This window comes from Acomys russatus, chromosome 3 (assembly GCF_903995435.1).
Source record: "Acomys russatus chromosome 3, mAcoRus1.1, whole genome shotgun sequence".
In the NCBI taxonomy this organism is placed as follows: domain Eukaryota; kingdom Metazoa; phylum Chordata; class Mammalia; order Rodentia; family Muridae; genus Acomys; species Acomys russatus.
This window is the reverse complement of record NC_067139.1, coordinates 74,627,536-74,650,759: the sequence shown is the minus strand read 5'-3', so window position 1 is coordinate 74,650,759 and position 23,224 is coordinate 74,627,536. Positions and strand designations below refer to the sequence as shown.

Genomic DNA, 23,224 nt, shown 5'->3' with positions numbered 1-23,224 from the left:
TCCTCGGTGACTTTAGTGGCTGCCACTGTAGCACAGGGACCTGAGTGTTTCACTGAGCCTCTGCCACACATCCCAGACACAACGGCGTCTTTTCTGCTCTGAGCCCAGAGCCACCTCTTTCTGTCTCCCAGAGCGAGAGCCTCACTTCACAACTCCTATGAGTCGCTTTCTTGCATCTTCTGTAATTGCGCCGTAATCCTGTGGTCTGTGATGGTCATGGTTATCATCAGAACTGGAGCTCAGAGATGTTACAGTTGCTTCAATTCACACAGCTTAGAAGTGGCAGAGCTGGAATTTGAACTTGGAGTTTTTCTGTCTGCATAGCTCTGGTTCTCCCATACTATGCTATAAGTTAGCCATTTGAGGCTTACTGGTCTGTCTGTCTGTCTGTCTGTCTGTCTGTCTGTCTGTCTTTCCTTTTTTGTTTTGGTTTTTTTTTTTTTTTTGTTTTTTTAGAGAGGGTTTCTCTCTGTCGTCCAGGCCATCCTGGAACTCGCTCTATAGACGAGGCTGGCTTTGAACTCACAGAGATCTGCCTGCTTTAGCCTCCCTGAGTGCTGGAATTAAAGGCATGCAGTACAGCCACCGTAAGACATCTGTAGGGAAAGATGTTGGACTCTAAAAATTTTTAAAAAACCTTTCATTCTGGGTGTGTGTACAGGAGGAAAGCACCCTACCCTCCAGTTTTGCATGCCTTTCATGGAGTCCATGAGGCAGCCCCCCTCCCCCCCCCCATTCCCTCAGGCTCATCTGTGACTTAATTAGACTCAAAGATGTCTCTGGATCACACGTTTGGGAAAAGATCCCTTTAATTTGTTTATTTTTTAATTGAGTGTTTGAGAGACTATTTTTGAGAATTTCTTTTGAGATCTTAAGGAACAGAGAACTAAGCAGTGATGAAGGGCAAGGTGGGTACCAAAGACAGCAGGAAGAAGGACAGAAGTCAAAGGCAGGCTGTCAAGCATGGAGCAAGGAGGAAGCACAGTTCACACTGTGAGTCGTTATGGTGGTTTATGCCTCCTGGCTTAAGCACCATCCTCAAGCACTTTGTTTTCAGATTACCTGCTAGACCACTGGTTTGCCTGCCGTTTCCTCTGAGGCCAGTGGTTCATCCTAACTATAACCTTTCCCCCTGTCCAACTCTATTAAGGTCAGTGTGTTGGGGGGTCAGGGCTGATGACCTCACTGAGCTTCAACAGGCCATTGTGGGTACCACCTACTTTCTAGTGGCCTGTCAATGACCCCCAGGTCCCCAACTCTCTAGTCTCAATGGAAAGAAAACCAGGTGTCCTCATGAGAACGAGAGTCATTTATACCTAGAGGCAGACTAGTTGGCAGACACTGGAAGGTTTGCCTAATAGGTTAAAAAAAAAAAATCAGATTTAAGAGCTTGGATGATTTTAGGTTTTCCAATTTCCTGCACCACCAAGAAGGGAAAGGAGAGACAGGATTAACCTCATTTAATGTTTTAGTATGTTTCCCATTGCTATGAGGAATTCCCAGAAGAGTGGCCTAAAGAAAGAAGGATTTATTTTGGCTCATGGCTTCAGGAGTGCAGGGCAGCTGAACTATTGAGTCCATAGACAGGAAGCAGAGGGACAGAGAGCAAAGCAGGCTGCAGTTCTGCATGCCCTCTGCTTTCTATGTTCAGCCCTTATGCCCTCCCTGTTGCTGGGACAATGCTGCCCCATCCAGGGTGACCATTCCTTCCGGAGCCCGACATCTTTGGAAATGCCTCACAGTAAGATGGAGAGGTGTGACTTCCAGGTGCTTCCAGATCCAGACAAACTGACAGCGCAGGTTCACAGCTACCCTCCTTCGCTTTGTGTGCTGAGAATGTACCCTGAGGCAGACCCTTCTTCAAGTGGTCCTTTGGAGATGCACAGGCTGACCTGCATTCCTTTCTCCTTCCCTCTGTTACAAGTTTCCCACTAATGCCCTGATACCTTGGAAGCCAGTTAAAGAGAAAACACTTTCCCTGGCCTAGTTCTAAGGAAGGAAGCCCTTCCATCCTGGATCCTCCTGGCCAGTTCCTGGAGACACTGCAGAAGAGACCCGAGCCCATAGAGGACCAAGGGGCAGATGGCTCTGGCAGCTGGTGGACTCTTAGGTCTGGCTTTCATCAAGGCAGAGCTTGGAGCAAGCCAGCCTAGCATCAAAGCACAGCTTCGGTGACCCAAAGGGTAGGTTATTTACCTCTAAGTTCCTCACCCTAAATCTCACAGCCTCTGCCAGCCAACCATGACCACAGAATTCATATATATAATGTGTATATGTATATGTGTGTGTGTATATATATATCCTATTTAAAAACAGACATTTGGTCCCTCTTTTGAGTTCAGAAATATATTTAAAGTTCTCTGAAGATACCTATTATATGCAGGGTAGATAGGTAAAATTGGTAACCATTTATAGAATACTTGGGTGCCATGATATGCCTACACACCAGGAGTACCAGATGGATACAGAGTGAGTCTGTATAAGTGGGTGTCACTTAAAAGACAGAAGAACTAAGTTTAACACAGAGATTGGGAACTGGCACTTCTCAGCATAAATGGGTTGGGCTGGTTTTTCCCTCAGTTCAAAATTTAGCACAGCAAGGTTCCATCACAACAATCTCGTTGAGTGTATAGTAGGAGTTAGTTTGTAAATTAACTGTATATTATATCCATGGAAATATCTGCAGCACAGAAGCCTGCATTGTCTGCCCAGTTGTGTGTGTGTGTGTGTGTGTGTGTGTGTGTGTGTGTGTGTGTTCCTTTCCCATTTTATTATGGGTCATCATGAAACATTTCCATGTCTTCATTCTTACAGCTATTTTAGAGAACAGAACTCCCAAAAGGTAGAGAATTCAAAACCAAAAATATTCTTACAAAAAATTAATTGGGGCTAGAGAGATGGCTCAGTGGTTAAGAGTGGCGTCTGCTCTTCCAGAGGTCTTGAGTTCAATTCCCAGCAACCACATGGTGGCTCACAACCATCTGTAATGTGATCCGATGCCCTCTTCTGCAGAAAAAGCACTCAAATGCAATAAATAAAAAAAAAATCTGAAAATTAATTAATTAAATTAGAAGCCATCAAAAGAATTAGGCATGGCAGCATGCTCCTTCAGTGCTAGCTACAGGAAAGGTTTAGGCAGGAGGAGCTTATGAAGCCAAGAACTTTAGGCTGGCCTGGGAGGTAGAAAGAGATGTTCTCTCTTATAAGTGACTATGTTAAATAAATAAGTAAATAAATAATATCTTATGATGAATGTCTTCTTGCAGCCACCTCTGCCAATGTTTAGAAGTTCTGGGTGGTATATAAAATAATGGTTCTTTTTTTTTTTTTTCACCACTGCTAACTTCAGTTAGTAAAACTGAGTAATTTGTATTCTTTAAAGCCGAACAGATGGTCATATATTACTCATATGTTATTATTTCGGCATTACTTAAAAACAAAAAACAAAAAAACCACACTTGGCCTAAAGCCATCTCATATGGTGTGGGTAACAAAGGGACAAGTGTTGGTTTTGACTAGGCTGGTGACATAACCACCGAACCTCCTAGAAGGAAACAGGCCAGTTTTCACAACTGTGAAACTTAGCAATGATGGATCAAGGGATCGTAGAGTGCTGGGGAATTGCCTGATGGGAAGTCTGGTTCTCTGCTCCAATCGTAACTTCTAACCCAACCCTCTTCCTCTTCTCTGTCACTCAATCAGGCCCTCTATTCACCTGATCAGATTGGCTGGTTGGCTGGTTGGCTGGTTGGCTGGTTGGCTGGTTGGCTGGTTGGCTGGTTGGCTGGTTGACTGAATGACATATTTGACAGTTTCATAGGTGTATATCATGACACAGTTTTGCACACCCCATTCTTCCCCTTCCCCCTCTTGCTGTACCCCTTCTTCTCGACAAGTCTCCCTCCAACTCCAGGGTCTTTTTGGTGGGGGAGGCCCACTTTCCTGTTATGGAGACAGTATCTGACACAAGTCACCCCGGCATTTATTTGAGCTCACAGTGGTGGGACAGGGAAAGCACACTGGCTGATGTGGCCAGAACCTACGGGGAGGCAGCTGATCACTCTGGGCAACAAACAGGAAGTAAACAGCTAAAGGCAGGAAGTGAGAAAAAGTAACTGTCTTAGTTAGGGTTGCTACTGCTGCAACGAACCACCGTGACCAAAAGCAAGTCGAGGAGGAAGGGTGTCTTTGCCTTATACACCCAGGTCATAGTCTATCTCTGGAAGAAGTGAGGACAGAAACTCAAGCAGGGAGGAATGTAGAGGCAGGAGCTGATGCAGAGGCCATGGAGGGATGCTGCTTACTGGGTGCTCCCCATGGCTTGCTCAGCTTACTTTCATATAGAATGCAGGACTACCAGCCCAGGGATGGCACCACCCACCATGGGCTGAGCCCACCCTCATCTATCACTAAGACAATGTCTTACGCCTGGATATCATGGAAGTTTTTCTCAACTGTGCCTCCTTCCCTTCTATGACTACAGCTCCTGTTAAGTTGACCCACAAAAGCAGCCGATACAGTAACCTTCAGTGTCTTTGCCTAGTGGGGACTCAAGCCTGTGAGAACCATGTTACAGTGAGCTGCTAGCAGATAGTGTCTGAGGAGGATCATGAGAGGTTTACCGACATTTAAAAGCAGAATGAGGCAGGAGGAACGTGGATGGGAAACTGAGGGAGAACATTCAGGAGAAGAACAAGCTATATCAGGCAGGAGGCGGTGCTTCTTCCTGCTGCTTCCAGGAGGAGGTGACTACCTGCCAATGGCTGGGAAGACAGGAGCTCAGAATTCCCTGTGGAGTTTGCCACATGGACACAGTCAGCATGCCCGACAAGTAAAGAGTTAGTGGGTGACAAGGTGAGTGCTGCCAGGCAGGCTGAAGTGAGGAGCCTGTGACAGGCTTCTGGAAGGAAGCCATGTCATACATTGTCACCAAAGCTCTGTAGCAAGGGAACATTGCTGTAGCAACTCTGACAGAACAGACTGAGAGCTTATTTCTTGGGGTGGGACATAGGGGGACTTGGGCTTTTACCAGAAGAAGGAAGGATAGAAGGGGGTGCTTACAGAGAAGAGTGAAGCTTGGTCCTGTTCAGGCGTGACTGCCACTGGTATTAAGAGTTGAGCATCAGCTAAGCTGGTGATACAGAAAGCAGAGAGGCGTGCTGTGGTTTAGATGCTGTTTGTCCCCTCTGGGTTCCTGTCTTGGGAGTTTGATCTTTAGTGTAATGATGCTGAGACATGGTGAGACCTTTCGGAGGTGTAGCCAAGTCAGAGGTCACAGATGGATCCTTCCCAATGCTCTGGCTTTTTGTCTTGACTCCTCCGTGTCGCATGTTCTTCCATGCTTGTGATGCCAGTCTCCTTAAGGCTCTTACCAGAGTGGAGGTGATGCCAGAGTGATGCATGGAGCCTCTCCAACTACAAGTTAAATAACTGGTCTTTATAAAGTGCTCAGCCTTAGGTATTTCATTATAGTAAAAGAAAAAAACTAAAGAAACAAAGAAAGAAAAGGAAGGGAGAGGGAGAGAGGGAGAGAGAGAGAGAGAGAGAGAGAGAGAGAGAGAGAGAGAGAGAGAGAGAGAGAGAGAGAGAGAGAGCACAAACAAAAATACTAGCCCTGGAAACCTGGAAAGCAAACTGATTTGAGAAAAATAGCAGTTTGACCATTATTAGTACTGAGGAACAAATAGAGAGTGAAGCTAGTTATTTGGCCCGTGGAGCCTTTCCCAGAGCTTTGCAGCTCCCGGGTTCTCACATAGCATAGGGGTAAAGGTTGGTGGGCTGAGGAAATGCGTAATGAGGAGTGTAAAATACGCTTCAGAGCTGAGGGCTGCCGGCTGCGGGATATCTCGCTTGCAGGGCTCTCTGGGATATATCAAGTCGGGGACGTGAGCAGGAGAGCACACAACAGTGCTGAAGGATGCACAGTTGGGGATGTCACAGTTGCTACTACTCACCTGATCCAGCCTGGGGACCATGACGGGAAGGATGGCTGCAGGGAAGGTAGGGCTCACCACCAATGGAAAGAGTCAAGGCTGAGCTAGCACCTTTCTGGTGCTCTGTCCCCAGGTCCCTATTAAAGAGATGACAGTTGCTCATGTGCCTAAGGAAGACAGAGCCCGGAGCTCCATCCTCAGCATCCTCCCTTGGCCCACTTGAGCTAGTGTGTGTGTGATCATGAGGTACCTTGCTATCTGCTTCTTGTGCCTCAGTGAATTTTTTTTTTTAATTTAAAACAGCCATGAAATGACAATGTGGGGAATCCACAGTCCACTCTGTGCTTCAGGGACAGCGGTTTGGTAGCTTGGGACTCGGAGTGTCTGGCCACGAGTGCTTCTGCAGAGTTGGTGTTCCAGAGTGCCACTCACTTTCCAGGGTTGGGTTAGGGAAGCATCTGGAGTCCAGGCTGAGACACTGACAGCAGCTGCCCAGCTCCAGGCTTTGCTGAGCTCCAACAGGCCGGAGGGCGCCCCGCGGACGCCATCTCGTTGCCCTACGTCATCGTCTTATCGTTGCACATCATAACAATGGGATCGCAACAGTCATTAGCGCACGTTCTAATTACGTGATTACTCAGTCCTTCACCAATTATATAATTACATTTAATTATACCAATTGCACAAATAAACTCTAGTCAACTACAAATTACTTAAAATAAAATTCAGAACTGTGCATATGTCGGCAGTTGGCCTGCAAACAAGAATAGAAAGTGAAAGAAGGAGGCTTTTTGAAACCAAATTTTAAGTAGAAGGAATTATATGATCTTGGTAGATGTATGAGGAGAATGGCAGGAAATCAACTCATCAGGGAAGGTTTTTTTTTAAAGAAAAATCATATTTTCCTCCAAGAATATATGGAGGGTACCAAGTGAGTAAAGGCTGCCATGTCCCCCCCCCCCCAGCCCCCCGGCCGCCATGATTTATTCCCCCTACCTACATAGGCTCCCGGGGAAAGCAGCAAGAATGAGGAGAGAGGCAGAGAGGTGTGAGTGTAGGACGTGGAATGGAACAGGGGTAGAGACAGAACAAGTCTGCCGTTTAGTGGTTAAAAAGCGTGCTGTGTATTTTGGGGCACAGCACGAAATATCCTTGTCCCTTTTTACCTAACTCTTTCTGGCATTTCTGACTTCTTCTTTGCCTTACCCTCAGTTTGTTCCCTCCTGGGTAGGAAGCCCAAGTATAAATGCTGAAAAATTAATGCCTAGGGTTCCAAAGCCATACAAGTAGGACAGGAAGGTCTGTTCTTTGTAGGTTAAGAGTTCAAGGCCAATATCCTCTTGCGCTGTCTTTGAGTATAATTTATGAGATAAAATTTGAGTAGGCGGGCAACTTGGTATTTGGTCCAATCATACATGTTGTGCTCTGGATTATTTGCCCTTTGTATAATCTCGAGGCTTTCAAAAATTTGAACTCGACGCCATAACATGGGTAGCTTCCCTTTCCTCGTCTCTGCGGAAACAGGTGTCCTAGAAGCAGAATCTTTTCTACAGAATAGGTTGGGTTTTTTTTGTTTTGTTTTGTTTTTCTTGTTTTGCCTTAACTCTCAGAGCCCAAGTAAAACACAGCACCATGTTGGCTGATGATATAGTTGATAGAGTCTTTGCTTAATGTGCCAGAGGACCTGGGGTTTAATCTCCAGCACTATAAATAATATATAATGATGTCTACACAAAATGAAATTTGAAACAGCCCCTAAAGGAATGAAATCTGGTCATTTGCAGCAACTTGGTAGAGCTGGTAGACATTGTGCTGAGTGAAATAAATCCTGCCCTAAAAGATGAGTATTGCATGCTTGTGCTCATACGTGGAAGCTAAAAAGTTTATTTCAATGCCAAGTAATGATTTCTGGAAGCTGGGAGGGGTGAGAGAAATAATAGGTTAGACAGGGTGACTAAGTTCTGGTGGCCCGTTGCAGAGTGAGTAACCTGTGGTGATCTGCAGGAGTGGTGTTCAGAGGCTCCCGTCATAAAGAAATAACCAAGAGGAGGAAAGGCCAACTACATTGAATTGCCCGTGCACACTGTGCAGTTATTACATGTTAATGAGAATGAAAGCAGTGGGGAAGAGTGACTGCTGCCCTATACGCCCTGTACCTGGTACAGATCCCTTACCGCGTGCCACTTCTGACCCAAAGGAGAAGAAAGAGCCCTTGTGGTCAGGTGGCTGGTAAGAGCACATCTGGAATAGTGGGCACATGGCAGTTGCACTCTACCAAAGAAATATAATTAGCAGGTACCACTCAAACACATAGATACTTAAGGAAAATTATGTGCTGAGCTTGGCTGAGTGCTGAGAATCATGGAGTACTGGAGTCGCTTGGCTTCTGCCCTGGGATCTTCATAAAGGTTGACAGGATATTGGTTGGTACAAAAGTACACATAATATCTGGTGTGTGCACTTAACACTGCTATAGCAGTAGGCCCCGGCGCTGTTCTGGGTCACAGTGTACTCGATTAGTTTCATGCATGAATGAGAAATTAACAAGCTATAGAGTCACACATGTGTGAGGGGGGAAACTATGCTTTTAAGTCTCAGATAGAGGCATGTATGTCTACGTTCTTCTCCTGTGTGTTTGTCTATGTCTGCCAAGTGGACCATGGAAGTTCAGAGGCTTTTCCTCTGGATAGTTCCGTCTGTCCCTTGGTCTCTGCAGTGCCCTAGGAAGCTGTCACTTGGCTTTGCTGTCCCACAGAAGGTTTTCATTTTGGCATGTAGATTTCTCCAGGGGGAAGTCAACACACAGCTCTGGAAGGTGACACCAGCGCGGGGAAGTACAGTGACAATGGAAATCCCAGCCCTCAAATCCTGGGAAACTGGAAATTAGGAGGGGAATCGGGCTGGTGTGGCACGGCTTACAGGCCTTTCCTCATCTTCAGAGACTCTGCACCAGAACTAATAAGGAGAAACTGATTCTTGTCAGCACGATTGCACCTGGCTGGTGCTCCACTCTGTTAGGAACCCGGAATCTACAGAGCAGAAGACGAACTAATGCCTGCTGTGAAGCAACCTCAGCCACGTTCTAAAGGCCAGCAAAGTGACAGACACCAGCTGGATATACACGGGAAGTGAACTTACCAGTCAGATACAATCTGTATTCCTGATTCTCATCTCAGAGCTGGCCATCTCTGGCTAGCGTTTCTCAACAGAACCGTCAGTGGAAAGATTAGAGTCATGTGTGCCGGAGCACAGAGCTCTGAAGTCTGTCCTGGACCTCTCTCACTTAAGCATTTCTGGTATGCCTGAAAGCTTCGGTTCCATAAGCTCAAGACAGGTGTCTGCAAAATGCCTTGTGTTTGTGTAGGAAACACAGCAGATTGTGAATAAGCATCAGTGAAGAGGGGTAAAGACGCTGCCACGTGGCCAGCACCAGCCAGGTGTCTATCAGCTGATTGCTACTTAGGTTCAGGCCTAGCTGAGAGCCGCTGGAAATTCCGGACATATTAGCTGCTCTCTGTAAGCCTACAGACTGTGCCTAGAGCTGTTGGGAACTCATTCTATGTGAATTGCCAATCTACCGTTACCATCTCATTCAGTAACGCCACTGTGATGTCCTTCGTTGAAGAAGGAATGGAGCCTAAGTTGTTGAGGTCGTGTGGATGGTAATCGAGACTGGAAATTGAGCCCCTGATCTGGATGAGGGGTTCCTAATCCTGAGATGACACATTATGTTAGAGTCCAGTTTCTATGGAACTCAGACCAAGGCCTTCATCATAAGCACACTTTAAGTGTGGGCTAACATTGAAGTGATGACACTCTTCAATTAACTGTCGATTATGTAGATCTTGGAACTAACGTGGGCTAGACTGTCAGTGTTTTATTCGCCTAACCTAGATAAGCAATGGACTAGGAGATAATTCTGTCTTACCTTGAAGTGAGAGTGGGAGTAATGGCTAAGTTGGCATTAGATGTCAGATGTCTTTCAAGGTGTATAATAAAGATGATTAAATTATCCGATGACTCCTGTTAGTGTAAGACAGATGGAACTCCTTTCGTGTGTGTTCAAAGGTTGTGTATGGGTAGGAATTCGGGGTAGAGCTACCTCATGCTAGTACCGAGGCCTGATGGAAAGGACTTGCAAGCTAGTGCCGACTCAGCTTAGTAAGCTGCTTAAGGACTTTTATATTCAATCTTTTCCAGCACTCCTTCCTTTCCGCTCTGAGTTTCCTTGTGTAGGATGGTTTAGGGAGCACATATTTGTTAGGAGGCTCATCAAGGCTTTGGTGAAAGGCTTCTGCTTCCATGGAGCTTGCTTTTCAGTAGAGATGGTCAAAAGTTGGGGTTTTGAAGAAAATGACAGAGGGTTACTGTATTTAGAGCTTTGTGGGAAAGGGGGAAATTTGGTATGGAAATTCATGCCGAGCCAGGAGTTGCCCTCTCTATCTAGGCCTTCTCCAGAGCAGGTAAAAAGTCTGTGTTCAGCAGTGGTACGGAATGGCTGGAAATGAGTGAACCCTCTCTGGGAGCCCTGTATCGGAATTTGCCATAGTCTACAAGGTTCCAGATAACCTCTACTCAGTGAATTTGGAACTGTCTCTACCAAGGTGAGGGGAAGAATTCTATGTCGCGTTGATAATTTGGAGAACTCTAAAAGTGAGTTTCAGGACATGATGAGATGAAAATATTTGCTTTCAGCTTCACACAGTAATGACGCTATCCTAAGTTGCCTCACTGCTAATAGATACCACCTTAAGCAGAGGAAAAGGATTTTACTGAATATGATCATTCTTAAGATTTAACTAAGGCTGAGTTCTCCCTCCTTAGGGTGAATCTTTATTCTTTTGCAAATTGCTCAAAGTAGGGCTGCCTTAAATATACACCATGATGTCATGTTGCATTTGAGCACAAGTGGTGTCTGGATTCGTACCATCTTATTGTTGCTCATGATGTGTAAATATAATTAAGAATTTCCTGAATAGGACTCCACTTGCCCAAGAGTCGAGGGCATCATCGTTAGCTTTCTACTCAGCAATAATTACAAATCATTTTTGTAATTACCTATCAACAGCACACGATTTCAGGAGCCAGTGGCAAATTTTTAAAAATTTTGTAGTGATTTTCCAAAATAAACCTGATTTACACATAGGACATTTAGAAAAAGTGATGATGGACTAAGGAGAAAGGCTCAGGAAATTTAAAAAAGAAAAAAAGAAAAAGAAAGAAAGAACAATAAAGTCTTGCCTCATAAACATGAGGATCTGAGTTCAAATCCTAAGAGCCCAAAAGCCTGGATGAGCATGAGCATTTGTATTTCCAGAGCTCCTGCTGACAGATGGAAAATTGTGATGGAAGCTAGGAGAGAGCTGAATAAACACAGAAAAGGGCTTAGTGAATTCTAGGTGAGGGGAGGATGCAGGATGACTTCCAAGAGGTAGTACCCTCTGAGCTGAGTGCTCACAATCAAATGCATTTGCATTCGAAAGTTAACAGCATAGGAGTCAAACTGCAGTGAGGCAGCCCCTTCCCTGGGATCCTTCTCTTTCTCACCAGCTAAGACATTTCTTTAAAAGTAATTGTAATTAGCGGAGGCAGAGGCAGGTGGATCACTGTGAGTTCGAGGCCAGACTGGTCTATAAAGCAAGTCCAGGACAGCCGAGGCTACACAGAGAGACCGTGTCCCACCCCCCCCCCACCCCCCGAAAAAAAAAAGTAATTGTAATTGTAATTTGCAAAGGCCTCAAATGCTCTGGATGCCTAACTAGTTTGTCACTGGGTGGAGCTGTCCTGGTTGCTCATTATTATATGGAAAGGTGGAAGCTCCAGACATTTTAAGATCCCAAGCCACCTGCTGGTGAAGTTCCAGGTGGCCGGCGGCAGTGGGACATGCTCTATTTCAGGAAGGGCTGCATCTGCTCTTTCTGCTTGCTCATCTGCTAGGTGTTCAGTTCCAGGAGCTTTTTAGGCTTTGCGCATTTCTCTGTTCTTCCTTCATCTCTCACAGAAAGAAGGGGCACCCGTGGCCATGTTCTTTGTGGAGTCTTCAGTGGTCCGAGGATTCATCTTCATGGCTTCGTTTTGTGCCTGGACTTTACTTCCAACAGTATTGGCCGGAACAAGTGCAGACAGAGTAGGCACCACCCACAGGCCTGTCTCTCCTTCTACCTTGCCCCCATCTGTGATTCCATGATTGACATTTATGGGTGGAGCCCTTTTCCGTGGCTGCTCCTCATGGAAGTAGACCGTCATAGCTTCTTGCATCTTAAGTAGTGATGGCTTCTCAGTGGGCTTAGATAAACTGGAATAGCAACCATAGGTAGCTTTATGGGGGCCTGACAGTGATAACGTTGCCCAGCCTTGTGCTGCTTAGCTTCTGCTTACCTCAGCAGATTGCTGTGATCTTTTCGTCCCAGGAGTGACCTTATCACATTGTGTTAGTGACTTTGTTTATTGACAGTTGATTTCATCTTGAGGGCTTGTCTCTGAGAATCCATATGGTAAGTAAATGCTGCTTTTGTTTAAATGAATGCCCTTTTGAGACAGCTGATGCTGGCATGCATCTCTGCAGCTTCCTACACCTCCTTTGTGCATTTTCTATGTGCCCACCATGGGCTTTCTAAAGAAACCCACTTGCAGATTTTTCAATAGGCCCTGCTCTTTAAACCACAAATAGACATTACGTTGGCTCCTCGATACATTAAAGCCAAACAGGCGAAGGACAGATTTTTTTTTTAACATGTGTTTTGCCTTATGTATTCATGTGTACTCTGCCTGTGCAATGCCTGTGGAGACCAGAGGAGGCTGTCGGAACCTCTAGATCCAGCATTGCTGACAGTTGTGAGCTGTTGGGAATTGAACCCTTGTACTCTGCAAGAGTAAACTTGTTAAATGATAATTTAATTTCATGATAGCTTTATACTTACAAGAGGAGCATAAAAGCTGGACAGCATTTCTGTGCGCACCATCATATCTCTCCAATAATTCCTTGTTACAGTAGCCATAGTTCATTGTCACAACAGGAAGCAGTGGCACACGCCGGAAACATGAGGGGACTTTGCCAGCTGCTAGTAATGTGAAAGGACTTTGCCAGCTGTCTGCTATTTTGTTTTGCTTGTTTGACATGGAGAGTGATGACGCTTTGCCCCTCGTTGATTTGTGTTACCAACTCCCCAGTCAGCAAACAAAATTCCCCTGGCAGCACCAAGTACCTTTCTTATGAGGAACTGAATTTGAAAAAAAAAAAAAAAAAAAAAGAGAGAGGCAACTTCACAAAGATACACTAAAGTTCACACATTAGTGGATTTTTGGAATGGTGAAAATTTCAAAATGTTTAAAATCCAACAAGAAAATGGTTGGTATTCAGACAAGTGCACTTAGACATAGGGTCATAGGTTTAAAAATTTTTTTAAACCTATTTTTACTTTTGTGGCTTTACTCAGCCCTTCACGATGAAAGCGTTCTTGAACCTTGCTGATTTCCATTAATCCATATGAAACTGTTATCTATGGACTAGTGAATGATCCCTCTTTGATATTTGTTCATCAGGGACTGCTGACACACATGGATGTGTGGAGGTCTGTGGGTTCGCAGTGGGACAGCAGGGGAAAGCCTGAGCTGTGTCTGCTCATGGCGTTGCTGGAACATGCAGGGAGGAGCTCTTAACAGTCTTTGCGGGCTGCCATTTCTATCCCAGAAATCCTGTGGTCACTTGGTGAAGGTGGCAGTGCTTTGATGTCACTTCATATTATTCCATTTGTTGGCTGTGTATGAGTTTGTCTGTGACTGGGGCCAGCAGAGAGGAGGACTCAGCCTTTGTTGGGTTTTCCTATTTGTATTCTTGTGGGAGAGAAAGGGACAGCTCAGAATAATCCCCTCATTCTTCTCAAACCTGGAGGGACTTCCTCCATCCTTTACAGGTAGCAGCTACAAAGGCTGTTTTCAACGTAAGATCTGCTACAACAGTGGTTCTCAACCTTCCTAAGGCTGTAACCCTTTAACACAGTTCCTCATGCTGTGGTGACGACTCCCAACCATGAAATTACTTCCTTGATACTTCATAACTGTAATTGTGCTACTTTATGAACCATAATGTAAATATCTGAGTCTTTCTGATGGTCTTAGGCGACCCCTGTGAAACTGTCATTTGACCCCCAACGGGGTTCAGTCCACAGGTTGAGAACCGCTGTGTTGCAGTGTCCTGGATGGTATGGGTGTGTGGAGAAATGTGGAGACAAAAGACCCAAAAAGAACCAACCCGCAACAGTGTTCCTTCACTTTGAGCAATCCCTGGCTGGATGTCTACTAAACATCTTAGTTGTTGTGGATATGAGGAAATCTTCTGTTTCCATGGTGACCACAAGGCACTATGTCTTCTGCTCTCTAAGGCCAGAGACAGAGGGACTCACATGGTCTAGGCAACAGGGACACAACGCTCTCCTGTTTCTGCTTCATGAACTGAGGGGATAGAATTCCCATCATAGTTACACTTGAAAGTTGAGCTTAAATGGACATAAACGCACTTGGCTGCTCTTTAAAGAGGAGGCACCCTCTGAAAATGTCACCTTCCTTCTTACTCATAGGATGGAAAGAAAGTCTCACTCTAAGAATAAGTATTTCAGGTGTTCTTGGAGCTGAAATGTCCAAGCTCCGAAATGACGAGGGTTGTGCTTATCAGTTGGTTTCTATCCTATAAGAACCACTTTCACCGATGGTTCTGATGGCATAACTAAGTTCTTTAGGAAATGAGTTGGGGAGGCAGAGAAAGTGCCAGCCATACCTTCTCTGTGTGCCTAAGAATGGACACATGCAGTGCGCCTGTCATTGTAGGGATGTGTCTATCTGGACAGCTGTCCCTGGTCAAAGTGTAGAAGGGTGCCTATCCTGAGTGGTTTTCTACTGTCACTTAACCACTGTTCTGTTAGTAGACACTTAGTAAGCTAGTTTCTTCCAAAAGCACAAGCCATGTGCTTCCATTTCTTTGTGATAGAAAGACCCCAGAAACAGGCATGGAGGGCCATTGTGGTTCAGGTAACTGCTCTGGTGATATTATAAGCCTGTCCCTAAAGAAACCCTGACATTGCCAGTCTCTGAAGAAAGCTACCCCCCCCCCCAAGATGGCATTAGTTGTCCTATAGCAAAGAATTTTTCCTCAGGATTTGCATAGGTTGGGACTGAAGAGACGGATTAAAGGTTAACAGCACTGGCTGCTTTTGCGGAGGACCTGGGTTTGGTGCCTAGCATCCACTGAGCATCTCACAACTGTCTGTGACTCCATTTCTAGGACCTTATGCCTTCTTCTAGCCTTTCCCAGGTAACTGGTACACATACACACATACATACATACATACACACATACATACATACATGCAAACATACATACAAACATGCATACATGCAGGCAAACATTCATACACATAAACTTTTAAGAATGCAAGATAACTTTTTTCTTCTGGGATTTAATTTGATAAAATTGCCTCTCCTCTACAATGAAGTTTCTGTCAGCTTCCTGTTTTCTTTAGGATGAAGGCCACGCGTGTTCCTGGGCACACGGATGCTTCACCGTCTTCTGTCTATCCTCAATTCTTGCTGGTCCTACAAGCCGCTAGGCTCCGCAGTAGTGTGAGGTTCTGTGTCCTGTTGTACATGCAAGCCTCTGCCCACACTTAGCCCCCGACTTCTGTGCCTCAATCCACCTTCTCCTCCAGATCAGTGTCTGTTCAGTATTCAGAATCCAGATATGGTCTTCTTGTTCCAGAGACCTGGAGTTTATTGCTTGGGTTTGAGTATTAGAGATCACTGTAAGTCCTGCTGGCCACTGTCAGAGCACTTAGCGTTGACTTGTTCATTTCTCTCACCATCCCCAATGAGTAGCATGTCAGTGAGGAGTTTGAAGTCCAGAGAGATATGCAGCTTGCCTGCAGCCAGGAAATGTGTTTAGCAGAACATTGAAGCAAGCCTCCCTTGACTGTACTGTTCTGGAGCAGCAACTGTGTTTCACTGAGTTCTGTGTCCTTCCAATGAATCGGGGTATCTGTCACTAAAGAGCTCTGGAGATACCTGTTCAATCAATAGTCTTGTGTGTCCCGTCTGGCTGTATTTATCCTTATCTTCTGGTGAGACTTGGGTCCTAGAAGCTGCTCTGCTCCCAGTGTGTATGACAGGCAGATACTGTGTCCTGCCTGTTCACAGTGTCCAAATCTTTATCACAGCTGCCACCACGGTCCTCACAAGCTCTGATCCCCAGAGAAGCATATTAAAAGGAATACTTTACAAACGCTAAACATAATTCCTTCTTCTCCGTCCAGCTGGAGAGCGCTATGGGAGAGGAATTCATTGCTAGGGTTATAGCTTATAGCATAGACCTCCCTGAACTGTGCTCAATATGTTTGTGGTCACAGGAGGCACAACAGGCAGTGGGGGGAAAAGACCAGGATTCTGTGGGGGCAGGCAGCTGTTAAACAGCACTCAGCTAGCTGCTGTGGTGTTGACATTTGATGGGAGCTTGGTGCCCCTCCTCAGTCAGTGCTGCTTTCATTCTTTGAAGAAAAACTTTTAAGTGCTTGCCTTGAAAATGATTTCTATGCACATACATTGAAAAAAAATAGACTCGGTGTCATGTGTTTATAATCCAAGTATGGGGGCGGGCGGAGCAGGCTGATCCTGGGGCCTGCACTAGTCAGTAAGCTTATCCTGCTGGGTGAGTTGCAGACCAGAGGGAGACCCTGGGGAACAACACCCAAGCTTGTCCTCTGGCCTCCACAGCAAAGAATGCCCAGGTATGTACACAGAGACAGACAGAGACGGGGCAGACTGGGAAAAGAACCTGAAAGTTTCAAATGCGTATTTATTTGCTGTTCAGTCACTTTTAATTAAAAGAATGTGCCAAGCCATGTCACTTCTATCCAAGGTTCCATTCTCCAAGTATGGTGTAAGAGGAAAAAAAAATGGCTTCATTGGGAGTGGGTTAAAGCTACAGGGCATACGTGGCTTTTAGGGGTGATGCCGCTGTTCGTGAACTTTCGGTTCTCAACACATTGTTCTGCCTGGAGATTCCCCACGAACTCTGAAACCACGACGTGAAGGACGTTGGCACTTAACTGTCTCTTATTTATCTACCTAACCTGAGCCCTGCTTTTGAAATAAACTATCCCAATAGGAAATCATGGTGTGTATCCTTATGTCACCAATACCTTGCTCCTCCCAAATATTCAAAACATCTAAACAATTACAGCAGGTGTCGTGAGGTTATTTGCCGAATCAAATAAAAAAGACACTGTATGAAAACACACGCATATGAAGGACTGACCAAGGAAACCCACACAAGCAAAGCAACAGTCATTCTGTCCTTCCCTCCCCTGTCTCTCCCCTTGTGGGCCCCAAAGCTGCCTCTTCTCGTGTGAAATGCCAGCGCTCTGTACGGTGTTCTGTTTAGAGTGGTTTGAACCTTTTTCTGCCCATGTCTGTCATTGCTGAAGTAACTCGCCTCTCTCGTATGACTCTCACCCAGGAGCCGCACAGCAGACTCTTTGATGTAGGTCTTTTCCGCATGGCAGCCAAGACCAAGCGTGGTTTTCATTGCATGCTGCAACCCTTCTGGTTGTTGCCTCCAGGTTCAGTAGATCCTTTCCCTGCACTGCCCATGCATGTGACGTGCTTTTCCTGGCAGCTCTGAATGTAGCCAGCACTGGACGCATGCGTGGAATTAAAGCAGCGAGCATTCCTACACACTGGAGAGCCGGGATATACGATTCCTCTTAGACATCCTTGCGGGCCCTCAGAATGTTCATATCCCCCCCCCCCCCCGAAGCCACTCCGTACCATGGAAATTCAAGACTGGTGCAGTAGGAAAGAGATAACTAAGCCTCGTGTCGGGCTGGTGCCAGGTGCAAGGCTCACGACCAGGCATTCAGAATCAAAGATCTGTTTCTAAGCAGCGGCTTTCCTGAACTGGTCGGTTCAGTGCCTCCCCAGCTCAGCATGGATGTGCTTACAGTGCCCAGGGTTCCCACCTCTTCTCATGGCTTCCTGGACAGTATTTCTTATTTTGGTTTGCTTAGATTTGATAAATACATCAACTTGATTACTAAAAAAAAAAATGCCACCTTGTAAGATAAACCCCCCAAGAAGCACAGTTATTTGTTGTGTTCATATGTAGCTCGTTGTGTTTAGCAATACCACGAATTCAGCTTTAAAACATATAAAAGGATAGTAGTATAAAGGATATTCATGGTCACTGAGGCATGTTGGCACTTTATTCAGCATTATTGATTAATAACGATGATCGCTTTCTCTCCCCATCACAACACTAGAGGGCCGGCGATGAGTTTCTTTAAATGTGCTCTTAATTACTTTTTTAATCGTTATTATGACATGTCTACTTTGTCTTTCTGTCTTGTATTCTCGGGGTGGACTTTTGTAAAATCTGGCTGCTGGGGATCATGCTAGATGCGTGGCTGGTGCTTATTTCACATAAGTAGCTGTTTTAAGTTGCAGACAAACCGGGCTGCAAAGTTAGGGAAGCAAAGGCAGAGTGTCATGTGGCCCTGGTCCGCTGCAGTGGGAGGGGAGGGCTGCACAGGGCTACCTTGCCTGGTCAGCCCGCAGTGGGAGGGGAGGGCTGCACAGGGCTACCTTGCCTGGTCAGCCCACAGTGGGAGGGGAGGGCTGCACAGGGCTACCTTGCCTGGTTAGCCCACAGTGGGAGGGGAGGGCTGCACAGGGCTACCTTGCCTGGTGAGCCCACAGTGGGAGGGGAGAGCTGCACAGGGCTAACTTGCCTGGTCAGCCCGCAGTGGGAGGGGAGGGCTGCACAGGGCTAACTTGCCAGCATGCTTAGACTAATACTGTGCAATTCAGCAGGTAGAATAAAACAGAAATGAAGGCCTCTTGCCTCCCCGTCCCCTTTTGAATTTCCATTTTTCTTATATCTGGGGGCCTAGCAGAGTTTAGCTCCTTCTGCCCTCCATTGCATCAGGTATATCCTACTACCCCACTGAAGGCGAGGCTTTGCTTATAATTTTAAACATATTTTTTGGGTAACCACTAAAGAGATCCTTTGAGTATATTTTCCTTTCTGAAAGGAGCCTGGATGGAATTGGATGACAGTGGCTCTCAGGCAGGTGATGCTGACCCAGGGGCAGAAGCACTCACCGTTAGGAGAGCTTCCATCTCAGCCTCTGAGTCTCACTGAGAGGCTCTTCAGAATAGAAACAGCTCTCTTTGTTCCTGGAAACACACATTGCTTCCTGCTACAGTGATGAGGCATCTGCAGGAAGATGGGGACTCGGGATGAGAGGGCCAATTCACAGGGGCAGAGGAAACAGTCCTGGGAAGTCAGCGCCTGGGGCATCCTCGACCACAGGCCTGTGCTTTCACCGGGTTGCAGAAAACAACACTAGAGAGGAAGCAGAGGCAGCCATAACACCGCAAGGAGCAGCAGCAGGGTGAAGCTTCCTGCTTTTAGCTCACAGTGCTTCGCTCTAAATTTAGATCCAGAGGCCGAGGGCACACCATCGAGAACATGCTAAGAGTCATCTCTGTGGCCTGGAGAGATAAAATGAATTCTGATAAATAAATTTGGCTGCAAGAGAGAAAGGAAAAGAAATCTTCCCTGAGCCAAGACATTGATTCCATGAAGTGGATAAAAAGATACTTGGAAATATGATTATGCGAGTATAGGGTTGGGAGTATAAGGAATTCTCTTGGCCCTGTTAATGATGACACTTAACTTGTCTCACAGATTCTCTGTAGTTTTGTTTTGCTTTGTTTTGTTTTTTGTTTTATGTTTTTGTTTTTCTTTTGTTTTGTTTTTTTGTTTTTGTTCTCCACTGCCCAGGTTGCTTTATGACATTCTTAAGAGATTATTCTCCCTTCCTTCTGATCAGCAGATTCATGACCGCTAATCAGCAACATCTCAGACTGTTCTTTCTGGCTGTGGTGCTGCAGGCCCTGTGAAAAACTCCTAAATAGGAATGCTCAAGAAAACATCCACACCTCTGCTGTCAGCCAAAGACAGAGCTAACAGGAGAGCTATTTTATTTCCTTCTGCAATAAAGGTCTAATTGTTTTCTGTGCTGGATGTCAACAAGGCTGGGGCCAGTTCTATCCCAGTGTCTTAAATTTATTCCCAGCTACAAAACAACAATACTACAAGGAAAGCTATCACCGGCCACTAGTGTCACAGAATCCATCCAGGCTGAGTGCATGTGTTACTGGACATTGCTTTTTAAGTCTGCGAGGAAAGGCAACAGATAAAAGGAAGTGCTGTTGGCAGTGCCTGATGCTGCCAGGGCTCCTAACACCAGGACTAGGGTGATCCTCAGCACTAAAGGTCATTGTCATCGTCACTGTAGACCTTGGGTGGACTGCTCTAGTGTACACATGGTTAGGAGGTGTCAGAACAGGAACTACAGGATAAGTTAGCTAGTGAGTGAGTGAGTGAGTGAGTGAGTGAGTGAGTGAGTTAGGTAGTTAGTTAATCTTCCCACTCTAAATCCTTGCAGGTAAAATTAGAATGAAATGTTGTTGGCAAAGGCAAGGTCTCAAGACCATGGGAGAGGAGCTAAGTAGCGAACCAGTGAGTGACCTCCATGTGTCAAAGTCTAACATCTGGAGAAGGCTCACGAAAGACTGTTTGACTTCCACCTATCACAGCAGCTGGAAGTCATAGTTATTTAAAAGCTTATTTTGTGATGACATGCCAGCGCACTTGGTCAGGCTCATCCTCCGGGGCTGTTTTCGGTATGTAAAGGCCTTGTGTTTTCTTTTCACAACTGTCCCCTCCATTTTCTATGCAAGTATGAGAGCTTAATTGAGAAACACTGACTCTCAGCTACATTAAGTCTCTTTTTTTCCAGGCTGTTTTCTTCATGAATGGGGCCCTTGAATCATCGCTTACCAGCGTGTAGCTGTGGCTACCTGTTGGTTTTCACCATTTAGAAATGAGTGTTTATGAACCTCTTAGCACAATGTGTGATGCTTAGTATCCAAACAGAAGACACAGGGGCAGAAAGCACGGCATTTGATCAATCCTCTTGACCTAGTCAAGGCAGGTGTAAGATGAACATGGTCTCGGGCCAGTGTCTTCCTCTAGCCGCTCACCCACATGCCAGCCTGTATGTCTGAGTCCACAGCTCTTTGTCCTTATCTGGGACTTTTCCTCTGACCTCCAGTATTTTGCCTTACTAAGCTATTCCGTTTGGCAGAATGACTGAAGGTGGCGTTGGGGTCGGGGCAGAGCATGTCTGTGGTGCAGAGCTCTGGGGGGTGTATGTGCATAGGCCTGTTTGTGTGTGCCTGCTACCCAAACCTACACATGGCTCCTGAGCCCTGTCCTTGAGGGGCTCCCCATCTGTATCTGAAGCATACATCTCATGAAGATGCATTTAGTACTAAGTAAATAATCTCTTTTATATCTCCCCTCTTCTGGATAAATGAGACTGCTAAAGGGGAGATGGCTAGAACACATGGAGGTAGAAAAGTGGGTGACTAGAACGCATCTAGTGTAATTACACTGGCAATTTAGTAAAAAACTGCAGCAAGCTGCTCTTGTTTGGCAAGACTCATATAATATATATTAGCTTAACTCTGATTTATTACATAAAAGTTGCTGGCAAATATGAATGCTAATTCCACTCTGGTAACAACTGTGATTGAAATAATTGTAGTCTGTAGTCAAGCTAGAGAAAATAAGCATTAGTGGGTAAGTTGTTTTGGAAGAATGCATTTCTGGGAGTTCAGCTGGAAGAGATTATTTAGGAAGAGTTTAAGTGGTTCATTCCTTTGCCTGTTCTACACATGCAGATTAAGCCAAGAGGGCAAATGGAGCCTAAAGACCTGGGAGGAAGAGTGTCCAGCCTCCTGCGAGCCACTCATGAAAGTGACCCAAGGCTTTCACTATTATGACATCTTGGTTAATTACTTAGTATTTATGACACAGTATGGCTGTCTTCCTGGGAATACAATTTTCCCATGTTTCTTCTTTAATTTTATTCAAAATTAATATCCTGACATACAGACTCTCACCATGTGGTAGTGAGCTCTCTAGTCAAGAGCTTCCCACACATCCTACAGAGTGTTTGCATCACATCGGTGCATTTCACAAGGATCCAGCAACGTAGACGTAAGTGGGAATACAGAGCACAATTACGAATCCTCTCAGTTTCCATTCTTTGCATCATTACTTCTGGAGCATTCCATTGGCAGTTGCTACTGCCAATAACCACCATCACGTTACTTAGCTGTAAATATAAGTATTATCGATTGAATACATAGTCAAATTATTTTCTCCTTACAGGGCCTTTAAAATTTGTCTCCTTATCCCCAGTTAGCAGGCAAGGAAACCAAGGCTTGGAGAGGTCATATTACCTCTACAGTACAGTACGGGTGATAGACAACAGAGCTAGGATTTCAAGTTAAATCTGTCCAACTTCAAAACAACCCAGTCGCCCATTGCTGATGAGGTTGACTTGTAATGCTTTTTACAGATGTCTTGGTTTTAACAGATTCAGGTGCATCTGTGTATAGAATGAGGGTAAGTACAAACACAGATAAGACACTGTTCTAGTTTTTGTCTTGTTTTCAGTTACCACCCAAAGCAAAGCTTGTTTTACCTCACAAATGATAGTTCGTTATAGTTCATCATGAAGGGAATCCAGGGCAGAGGCTCAAGCAGGAATCTCAAGACAAGAACTGAAACAGAGGCCATGGAGGAATGCAGCTTGCTGGCTTGTTTTCCTTGGCTTGCTTACTAACCTCAGGCCCACCTGCCCAGGGATGCACTGCCTGCAGTGGGCTGGGCCTTCCTATGTCAGTTAGTAATTTAGAGAATGCCTTCACGGCACAGCCATAGGCCAATCTGATGGAGGCACAGCCATAGGCCAATCTGATGGAGGCACAGCCATAGGCCAATCTGATGGAGGCACAGCCATAGGCCAATCTGATGGAGGCACAGCCATACGCCAATCTGATGGAGGCACAGCCATAGGCCAATCTGATGGAGGCACAGCCATAGGCCAATCTGATGGAGGCACAGCCATAGGCCAATCTGATGGAGGCACCACCATAGGCTAATCTGGTGGAGGCACAGCCATAGGCTAATCTGATGGAGGCACAGCCATAGGCCAATCTGGTGGAGGCACAGCCATAGGCCAATCTGATGGAGGCACCGCCATAGGCTAATCTGGTGGAGGCACAGCCATAGGCCAATCTGATGGAGGCAGTTCCTCAATTGAGATTGTCTTCCTAATACATCTATGTTTGTATCAAGTTGACAAACACTAACCAGCACAGATACT

At 45.6% G+C, this 23,224-nt stretch overlaps 1 protein-coding gene across 13 annotated transcripts in view; it reads left to right on the top strand.

The window, feature by feature from the left end:
* Positions 1–23,224, top strand: part of Kcnma1 (potassium calcium-activated channel subfamily M alpha 1) — a 699,737-nt gene that overhangs the window by 379,547 nt on the left and 296,966 nt on the right. The gene's annotated exons all lie outside the window — the stretch shown is intronic.